This window comes from Octodon degus, unplaced genomic scaffold, assembly GCF_000260255.1.
Source record: "Octodon degus isolate 3935 unplaced genomic scaffold, OctDeg1.0 scaffold00098, whole genome shotgun sequence".
Taxonomy (NCBI): domain Eukaryota; kingdom Metazoa; phylum Chordata; class Mammalia; order Rodentia; family Octodontidae; genus Octodon; species Octodon degus.
In genome coordinates this window covers 5,573,476-5,584,003 of record NW_004524674.1, presented here as the reverse complement: position 1 = coordinate 5,584,003, position 10,528 = coordinate 5,573,476, and positions in this window count along the sequence as shown.

Here is a 10,528-nt window from a genome sequence, read left to right as displayed (position 1 = left end):
AGGATTGAACTCAGGCCCTTGTGCTTGCCAGGGAAGCACTATTCCACTGAGCTATCTCCCCAGCCCTTCCCAGTGAAGTTTGAGGAGTGCTGGACTAGACAACTTCTTGCCTTGTTTGTTTTGTCTTTTTTGAGACAGGATTTCACTATGCAGTTCAGGTTGGCTTGAACTCACTTTGTAGCCCAGGCTGACCTCTAACTTGCAGTGAGCCTCTCGCTTCAGCCTCCTGAGTGCTTGCCCTATAGGGCTACCAGGCCCAATAAGACCAGACAACCTCTAACGTGGAAATTAAGAACTATCCTTTACTGGCCCAGTTCTGTCTCAACTATTTTTCACAACTGGATCCTGCAGGTGAGGGCTTGCTCCCATGAACTGTTCCCCCACGGTCAGCCTACTGGAGGTTTTATATTTGTCGTGACTGGAGGTCCCTAGTGAGGACCACTCGGGAAGGTCCGGTCCACCCGGGAAGGTCCGGTCCACCCATACAGCCATGAATGACAATAATGTAATTTGGATTAAGTCACCAAATTTAAGGTGTTTGTAACAAAGCAATATATACCCAGAATAATAGAATTATTCCCCCAAAGCTGGTCACCTGAAATCAGATGTCAAGATTAGCCAAAAATTCTATACCCAGCTAGGTCTGGTGGCACACACTTGTAATCTCAGCTACTTAGGGGGCTGAGGTAGGAGGATGACAAGTTTGTGCCAAGCCTAGGCGATTTAGCGAGACCCTGTCTCAGAATAAAATAAAAAAGGGTTGGGAGCCAGAGCTGGGCGTGGTGGTGCACATCTGTAATTCCAGCACTCAGGAGGCTGAGACATGAGGATCGCTGCAAGTTCAGCACCAGCCTGGGCTACCAAGTGAGCTCGAGGCCAGCCTGAACTGCATAGTGAGATCCTGTCTCAAAAAGACAAAAAAATTGAACAAGTTGTGCTATATCTTCTCCATGGGACATACCTACTGGCAATGCCTTGAAGGAATCTCAAGGAATAATACTACTCTATTATAATTCTCTATTTTGTCATTTTAGTTTATTAGCTCCTGTGTGTAGTGCATGATGTTTACATTCCTTGTGGGAACGTGGAACATCTACATGCTCATCTTAATTCCTTTTTCATTCCTTTTCTTTCCTTTTCCCTCTACCCAGCCCTTGGTCCTCTTCCTTTTTTATTTTTTCATGCATGTTTGCACAACATAATGTTGACATTCTTTTTGGGGTGTTGGTACATGCACATAAATGACAAAATAATAGAAATGGAGAACATTGGTAGTTTAAATTGGTCAAGGAGCAGAGCTGTGAGTTTGGTCTCTGTAACTTTAAAAGGGATCACCAGCCATCTTTGTATTAGCATGGTTTTGTATCTTTATTCCTACTTGTCTGTACAAACACAAGTCTATACAAAAAAAATTGTATGGAATTATATAAATACACAAACATGTAACCTGAATACAATAAAACTAGTGAAATCTAGGTAAGATCAGTGGATTGTATCAATGTCAGTTTCTTGGTTTGAGATACACTGTAGTTACACAATATTACCATTAAAGGAAGCTGAATAAAATGTATCCAACATAAAAAAAGACAAAAAAAAAAAAAAAGGTCTGGGGATATAACTCAGTAATACAGCACTTGCCTAGCATGCTTGAGCCCCTGGGTTTAATTCTCCATAACATACACACCGAAAAAATTCTTCCCAATTTTTTTTTTTTTTTTCAGAACCAGGGATTGAACTCAGGCCCTTGCACTTGCCAGGCAAGTGCTTATTCTACTGAGCTATCTCCCCAGTCCCTCACACCAAAAAAATTCTATAGCCAAGTAATAATTGGTGTGGCCATATCTACCATTAACCAGTAATTTGTTTTATTGCCTACATTTAAAATGCTTTAGGCTCTCCGCGCCTCAGCAGCAGCAGCAGCAGCAACCACAGTAGCCTCCTCCAGGCAGCTGGAGCCCAGAGCCAGGAAATGCCCCGGGCTGACACTCAACTCTGCAAGATAAGAAAATGAAGGATCTGAGAGTGGGGCATGGTGGTGCATGCCTGTGATCCCAGCACTTGGGAGGCTGAGGGAGGAGGATGATTGCAAGTTCAAGACCAGCCTGGGCTACAAAGTGAGCTCAAGCCCAGCCCGCGCCACATAGCATACCCTGTCACAAAGAGGAAAAAAAATGGTACTGTATTAAACGATTTCTTAAAAAAAATAAATAAATAAATAAAAATAAAATAAAATAAAATGCTTTACTACACCTTCCAGGAAGTTACCTGGCTCAAGACATTACAAAAGGAAGTCAGGAATGAAAAAGAATCATACAGGAATGGGAATGAAACAACATAAAAGCCAGAATAATCAACTTTCTTAAAGTAGACTTTAAGGGGCCAGGGAGATAGCTCAGCAGCACAGCGCCAGCCTGGCAAGGTCCTGAGTTTCATTCCCAGTACCACAAAAAGGAGACTTTAATGTCACATTCATTACTGAATGTACGTAACTATTTTTATTAGTGAGTGAAAATCAGAAACGAAAGACAATCCCAAATAAGTTCTAATGCTGTAATTATAACTATGAACAATCTGGTTCCACTGCCACTGGATGACACCTGTAACAGAGAGAGGGGCAAAGCAAGCTCTTTATTGGCATCAAGCCAGCAGGTAGAAGCTGGAGGCCTTTAGCCCAAATTCCAGCTGCCCAGGGGTCACAGGTGCAAAAGCTTGCAGCCTAACTAGGGGATCCGATGTTGCTCAAAGCCTGGAAGGTGTCACAATTAATCACAAGGCGTCATTAATTCTTGCACCAATCAATTCTCTAGACATGGTTTTAATGTCCACAGGTTACCAGGAATTGCTATAACCCTCCCCCCCAAAAAAATTACTGATTAGATCAAATGACTGGTATTGTTCTTTAAAATTTTCCCTTATTCTTTTCAGGCAGGGATGGCTTTATTAATTAATTATTTGGGGAGTGAGGCAAAATAAACAATAAAAGCCAGGTTGCAGTGCTGAGAATGAGATAGCCCATTCACTGACTAAAATCAACAGACTTTATGGAGCAAGGGAACCTGTCCATCTGCTTCCTAATGTCTTAACATTTCAGACAGAGAAAGCAAACACACTGACAGAAAAAAGTCTGGTCATGATCACAGTAAAATTTTTAAATATCTGGGGGAAAATTATGAAGAAACAGGATGTATAGAAATAAAAAATGATGAAACAGTAAAGAATGAAGAAATGGCTAAAAGAAGAGAAATAACCAAAAATGCACTCATAAAAACGGGCTTTCTCCTACATTAATTTTGTGTTGTATTTTATTTTTCTAACGCATTCATGCATTGTCTTCAACCATTTTGAGATGATTTTTACTTCATTTGCAAAACATATTTTGTGAGAACTTTTAAAGCTCAGTTAAATAGGGAGGATAATACGTCCTTGTCTTGTTCTGGTTTTAAGGAGGAATAATTCATGTTTCTTCATTAAGTATAATTTTGACTTTTGATTTTCAATAGAGCTTTTTCAACATGTTAAAAAGGCATTCTTGTATAGCTTTTAGGAAGACTTTTGATGAAGAATTCCCTTTGGGCATCTACAGAACTAATAATATGCATTTCTATAATTTTTCTGGTAATATTACTGGTTATGCTGACACTTAATTTTGAATTGGATTGAAAACTAGAACTAGTTAAGCAGGTTTCTTTTCAAGTTGTATTTATATTTTAATGACTAAAATTTTATTTAGAATTTTTGTATTTCCATTAATTCGTGAGAGTACCATATAAATTTATTTTTAATGCTATACTTGTTAGATGAGTGATCAAAATCTGTTTCATCAAAAGAAATGCAATTTACAAAAATATAATCTAAATAGCATAAACCTTTTAAAAAGCACAACCTCACCAGAAGAAAAATGCTGAATAAAGCCACAGTGAGATACAGAACTTGGCAACACACCAGGCAGGATGGCACACACCTATAATCCTGACCTTGGAAGGCTGGAGCAGGATGGTCTCAACTCTGAGGCCAGCCTGGGCTACATAGTGATTTCAAGGACAAGGTGAACTAATAGCAAAACCCTGTCTCAGAAAACTAAAAATTGACAGCAAGTTTTATTCTCACTCAGGACAATAAGGCATGTTTTTCTCATAGGACCAGTGGCAGCATAGATCAGCACAACCTTTAAATTGTATGTATATACGCCAAACCCAATAAAGCCAGGCAGGGAAAGAAGATGGTAGGATGTGAATGACTTTTAGCTCCTCCTCCTTCTCTTTCTCTTTTTCCTCCTCTTCCTCTTCTCCCTCCTCCTCCTCCTTCTTCTTATTCAGTGCTGAGAATTAACCTCAAGGTTACTCTACCAGTTGAGCTACATCCCCAATCCTTTATCATTATTATTATTTTTAATTTTAATACAGGGTCTAAGTACTCTACTGTGTGAAAATACCACATTTTCTTTATCCATTTATCTGGTGATAGGCAACCTTCACTCTCTTATTTGTGTCCTGGGAAATTAAATTGACAAAGGATATTAGCAAGAGAAGAGACAAAGCTGATTCACACACGCACATGGGAGCTCATGGAAAGTGGCTCAGCTCAGTAACTGACGGGAGAGGAAAGGGAGGGGAAGAGAAAGGCTTCTACGGGAAAAGCAAAGTGGTGAGTTCCTTTAGGAATAACAGACTTTTTAGTTTGTGGCAATGTTGATTTATACAGGTGCCAGTGGTCTGGGAAGGGGATTTATGGTGCTTTCATTCTCTCTCTACTTCCTGGAAGTAAAGCCACTGAGGATGGGGAGTTTATAGCAGACTCAGTCCCCGAAGCATCTGGTATTAGTCAGCTAAGACGAGGGTGGTGTTGAGACAGCATCCCTGGAGCTGTTGAATCTCAAATGTCTTTCAGCTCAAAATAATTTTTATGCCACTGTGGTATAATTTGCATTCTTTCATTTCCATAAAAAGATAATATTTTGAAATACTGTCTGCCTCCTCCCCCCCACCCCATTTTCCCTATTAAACCTTCAGCTGTTCCTCATTTGTGCGCCTAAGTATTTTGTATTCACTCACTGCCTCTGGGAAAGGATGGCACATCTGAGCTCATTAAAAAAAAATAAATAAGATAAAATCTTTTCCTGGCCATTAAACTCTGGAAGTCTTAAAACAGAGAGGACCCTGGCAAATAGATAAGAACCAGGTCTTCATTCCCCTGGCAGAGAAAGGCTGGGGAGAGAAAAAGGGGAAAGGAAAATACATGCTGCGGGGACTTCTTCCTGGTGCCAACAGTTTTACCCCAAGGTCTGGGGAAGAATCAGAAATCCTGTAGAGGCTGGGGGAGCGTTGGCGAAGAGCCCAAGGATCCCAGAGCAGAAATGACCAGTGATGCGCTCAGGCCAGCAGCCTGGGTCAGGGCCCCCATGGGTTCAGCTTACACAGAGCCACAGGAAGGATCCGAGGGAGCCCACAGTTTTCTCAGATGAGATGGCAAAAGAGACAATAGTCTGATTCCCAGAGGACAGGCTGCAGCAGCTGCAAGTGGGGCTCCAGCTGACATGAGACACGGTGTCCTGGGAGGGGCAAGGGGACAAGTGCTATGGAGTGAGTCCTGGCAGCCCACCTCTTGACAGCCAATGAGTGTCGATAGAAAAGAATTAGGCTTATTCAAGGGCTGGATCTGAAGAGCTATTGTCCTCAGATCTTCCACAACGCTGGGCAGCAAAAGGATTCTTCTACAGGGTGGGAAAGGAGGCACTGTAACATACCTAGCAGGAAGACTGCGTGCTGAGCGAGGGGTGTGTCATGTAGGGCATGTGTCTCATGTTGTTCCTCTGACCTGAACATTAAAATGGACTTCAGACCAGGTGTGGTGGCTCAAGCCTGTAATCCTAGCACTTGGGAGGCTAAGGCAGGAGGCCAGCCTGGCCTACAAAGTGAGTTCAAGGGCCAGCCAAATAGCTCAGTGGATTAAAGCGCCTGTTTAGGAAGACGCAGGGGCCAGTCGAAGGCGATTAAGACTGGGCGTGGTGGTGCGCGCCTATAACCCCAGCACTTGGGAGGCTGTAAACAGGATCACTATGAGTCTGATCTAGTAGTGAGACCCTGTAGACCCTGTAGACCGTCTTAAAAAAACCTGTTTATAGAATTAATGGTAGTGAGGCAGGAGGAACCCTACAAGTTCTAGTAAAAAAAAAAAAAAAAGTGAGTTCAAAGCCAATCTGAATTAGGTAGCAAGATCCTGCCTCAAGAAATAACCCCCCCCCCAAAAAATAAAAGCACACTTAAATGCTGAGCATAAATGTCACAAACGTACAATGTCAAGCTTAAGGCAACAGAAGGCCATTAATCTAAAGGCTTGCTGCTTTAGACCCACCTGCTTTCCATATTTATCTTGATTACTTTATTGTAAAATAAAAAAAGAAAAAAATAAAATCAGTAGTTGTATTTATCCATTTTCCACTTTTGAAGGTAAAATATATTCAAATATGTACACAAATCCACACTGCTATGCAAACATGAGAAATCATGAAATATTGGTTAATTTGCTGATACACTAAAGGCTCAAATCCAGGCTTGAAAGGCAGTTTCAGGTGGCCCATGTATAAATTACAAATGGTCATTTATATAAAAAGTACACCTTAAAAAATAGATAATGGGGCCAGGGAAATAGCCCAGCAGCTTAAGCACTGGCCTGGCAAACACAAGGTCCCAAATTTGATCCCTGGTACTACGTTTCATGCCAGCCACCAAAATTGGGAGTAGTGGCACACACCTGCAATCCCAGTGCCAGGGAGGCTGAGACAGGAGGATCACTATGAGTCTGAACCACAAGTGAGACCCTGTATCAAATAAATAAATAAAAATAAATTTAAAAAGAACCAGGGTGAAAAATCTGGACTCATTCCCAGAACACGCCCCCCCAAAAAGTAAATGACCATGCATAATGGGCTGACCCTAATCATGCCCTGGCTGGCACGCTTGCCACCACCTGGGCCAGTGACTTATGGGAGATCTCTGATTTGCTGCTGAAAATGAAAATCATCTTTTGGTCCAGAACCTACAAACTTGGCTAGGCCATGGTCCCCAGATACCCGTTCAAACATCCTTTTAAATATTTCTGAGTTCTTAAAAAATGAGATTAACGTTGAAATCAGCAAACTTTGAGCAAAGCAGATAACCCACCATAAAACGGCAGGCTTCATCATCCAGCTAAAGGTCCTTCTGTGTAGTAAGAGGCTGACCTCAAGCAGGGAGGAATTTTTGCCAGTATGTGCCCTTTGGGCTCTTCCTCTTTCTGCCTGCAATGCTGTCCTGCAGATTCTAGTCTTGTCCAGCCTTCACAATTGCATGAGCCAATTCCTTCAGATTTCAGATTTGTATCAAATTTTGAAATACTTATGTACACATAAGATATCCGGGGGAGGGGACACAAGTCTCAACATAAAAATTAAATTCTACGTCTGGGTTTCACTTTATACGTTGATTAACCTGAAGGTCATTTTAAATGATATTTTAATTTTTTTATTTAAAGTTTTAAATTAAACCCAGGGTCTGACACATGTTAGACAAGTGCTCTATCATTGAACTCCCCAATACTTTCCTTTTTTGGAACCAGGAATCAAACTCAGGACCTCACACTTGCCAGGCAGGCGCCATGTCACTGAGTTATACCCCTGGCCCTGCCCAACACTTTCAAAATCTTTTTATTTTCAGATAGTGTCTCCCTAATTTGCTAAATTGCCTGACTGGTCTTCAACCTTCCATTCTCCTGTGTTAGCCTCCAAGCAGTGGGAATTATAGGCAAGCAACACCATATGTGGTTATGTAGTATATTAAATAATTTTGTCCATGAAAAACATTTTGTGGTGTGAAGTTCTGCATTTGTGGCATCGTGTCCAAATTCAAAAAGTTTTATATTTTGAAGCATTTAGATTTCAGCTATGTGGATTGCAGGTGCTTAGTCTGTCTGCCTGCGTGAGTACATGCACGCTGTCAGTTCTGTTTTTCTAGGGACCACTAACTCACCCTACCTGTACTCATCTCCCATTCAGGCCCTCCAGACGCAAAGAAGTCCTCACGATATGCTGCACACACAGTTTGTGGCCAATGGTGGGCTTTTCTGCCACCGCCAGCCCAGTGTTGTGCAAAAGGCAGAGGCACAAGAACATGGATTTCCTGTGCTGACATGGAGCAAATACAACCCCCAGCCTTGAGGCCAGACCAGCGAGCTGCGAATCCTGGCTTTGGCATCTAAACTGCTCTCAATCATTTCCACAGAGACAGTAAGATACTGTACTCACCAAATCTTGGTTATCAGACATGGTCATTACATTATGTTCATTTTGGTTTTGGGGCTGGGATGATGAAACCCAGAGCCTTGTGTGTGGTAGGCAAGGTCTTCATCCCTGAGCTACACCCCCAGATCTTACACCATAATTTTAAAAGAAATTTCATGTATGTGGTAAAAGTAAATTTTAAAAATTAAAAATCAGTACCAAGTAAGACAGAAAAATGCTAGAGAAAGCAGAAGGAAAAGGAGGACCAGGCCCCAACCTTTTGTTTTGTTTCGTTGTTCAGATTATCTCAAAAAAAGAAATGGCGGAGAGTGATAAAAATTGTGGTCTATCTCAAACATCATGTTCTAAATGTAGTGCTTTTTTGCACCCTGATAAAAAGCAGCACACTCTCAGATGCCAGTAATGAAAGAACTTGAAGATTCACAAAGGCTGTGAATTATGGAACACTACAGGCACTTTTCAACTGGGAGACACCTTCATCCCCCTTCATTCCAAAGCCTGTCCTCTCTTACTGTGCTGTCAACAGCTCTCAAAGCTTTTGCCTGGCCCCAGCCCTTCCACCTCCTGCAGCTTCCTGCAGCCACTTCTCACAGACATGGCACCCTCCTTTCCTTCCTGTCTTCCCTGGCAGCAATTTAATAAAATGTGACATGCGTACAGCATGCACTTGTCTAAGCCACTTGTTTTTATTAATGGGTCTCTTTCTAGTCCTTTCTCTATGCATTTGATAGCCACCTGTGTACACCTCTAGTTTTACACTCATAGCTACATGTACACACACAGTTACGTTTTTTCTAACACAAATGCCATAATGTGTGTATTCTCCTTCTGCACTAGAAAATACTTGACATACAAGGAAATATAGGTATAATAGGTTATGTGTGAACTATAAGGCACAATAACAAGCGGCTTACAAGCAGCAGGCCTCAGGGTGAACAGAATCCTACTCTCCCCGAGGCCCCTACATGTTCACCTAATCGTACAGTACTGTATTTGCTTCTCTCCCATTTCCATGAGCCTGAGCGTGGTGTACGTCACTTCCTTACTTTCCCTTTCAGTTTTACCATGCAATGTAGGTACTGTATTCCGTCTTTTTCTTTTTTCTTTTTGTATTTTAGGAAGGGGTCTACAGGGTGTTCAGGGTCTCACTACTAGATCGGACTTGTAGTGAGCTGCCTGTTTACAGCCTCCCGAGAGCTGGGATTATAGGTGTGCGCCACCACGCCCAGCCTCAATCGCAGTCTCAGCACGCCCCGGGGGCGGGCCCGGCACAGCAGGCCGCTAGGTAGGTACCACATTCCTAAACAAAATAAAGTTTACTCTTGCCTAGGTTCGTGTTTTCTTCCAAAAAAGTTCTGTTCATCTTTTATTAGATGTCTCCCTTTGTATTCGCTCAATACAAATAGTATTGAAAAAAAAAAAAAACTATTGTGTTAGATGTGAACACATTGGGTTTGGTTTTTTTTTAATAAACAGAATAATGAGATTGGTTTGGTAAATTGGTATATGTAAATAACATATTTCAATTATTTTAATTCTCATTGCACCCCCCTCCTCCCCCCCTCCTTCCGCACAATCCTCTTCCCCACCTCTAAGAATCTACCTTTTGGTTTCCTTTATTTTATTTATTTTTAGATTGCTACATAAGAGAAACCAATATTTAACTTTCTCAGCTTCCCTACCTGATAGGGCAGAATGAGCATCCACTGACAGCAGCTGCACTACCTTCCTTCCCGTTGAGCTGTTCGTCTTTCCCAGGACTTGCTGCTTATCTGGGCTTACTCTTCTGTGATGTGCAAATTGGTGCCTCTCACTTTTTAAAGCTTTTGTTAACAACCTGTTCCCCCCCCCCAAGAAACCAACACTTTTTATTGAGATTGTTTATACATTCACCTAGCTAGGCATAGTGGTACACATCTGCCATCCTGTAATGAGTCAACTCACGTTTTAGATTATAAATGTAAATCTTATGCTTTCTGTTGTAAATGTATACTCACCACTGTTCTAAGTTGTTTAGTAAATAGTGGCTGTTACTTGCTGTTTGCTACATAAAATTCCTACCTAGCCAATCCCTGTAAACAAAGTTAGATTACAGAGATGGCTTCATAAAGAAACTTCATAAAGAAACTAACTTTATGGGATTTAACTTCTTGTAACCTTGGGCTATGCAAGATTGCCTGCAGGTACTTACTCAGGTGCAAGATAACCAGAAACTAAAACAAAGCCCCAGGAAATTTAGTTTGGGTAGTGGTC